This window comes from Stigmatopora argus, unplaced genomic scaffold (genome assembly GCF_051989625.1).
Source record: "Stigmatopora argus isolate UIUO_Sarg unplaced genomic scaffold, RoL_Sarg_1.0 HiC_scaffold_181, whole genome shotgun sequence".
NCBI lineage: Eukaryota > Metazoa > Chordata > Actinopteri > Syngnathiformes > Syngnathidae > Stigmatopora > Stigmatopora argus.
The window spans coordinates 24728-25000 of record NW_027520184.1 but is presented as its reverse complement, the minus strand read 5'-3'; positions in this window follow the sequence as shown (position 1 = coordinate 25000).

Below are 273 nucleotides of genomic sequence, written 5' to 3'. Positions count from 1 at the left end.
CCGAGCAAGGGCCGCCTTAACCTCATCCTGCAATCGGGCAGGAGGATGAAGTTAAGGCGGCCCCTGCCTGGAGGATGAGCTAAACACTTGGGCAAAAAACGCTAAATTTTTTTTCAATTTTTTTTTTTTGTTATTTTATATATCTATTTTATTTCTTTATGTGAGGCATGTAGTATGAGCTTCCTCCCCCCCGGAAAGTGTCTCAAATTCGGGTAAGTGTGTTAGAACTGATCCGTTTGGGTGTTGTGTTTACCCAGCAATAGTGTCTCATCT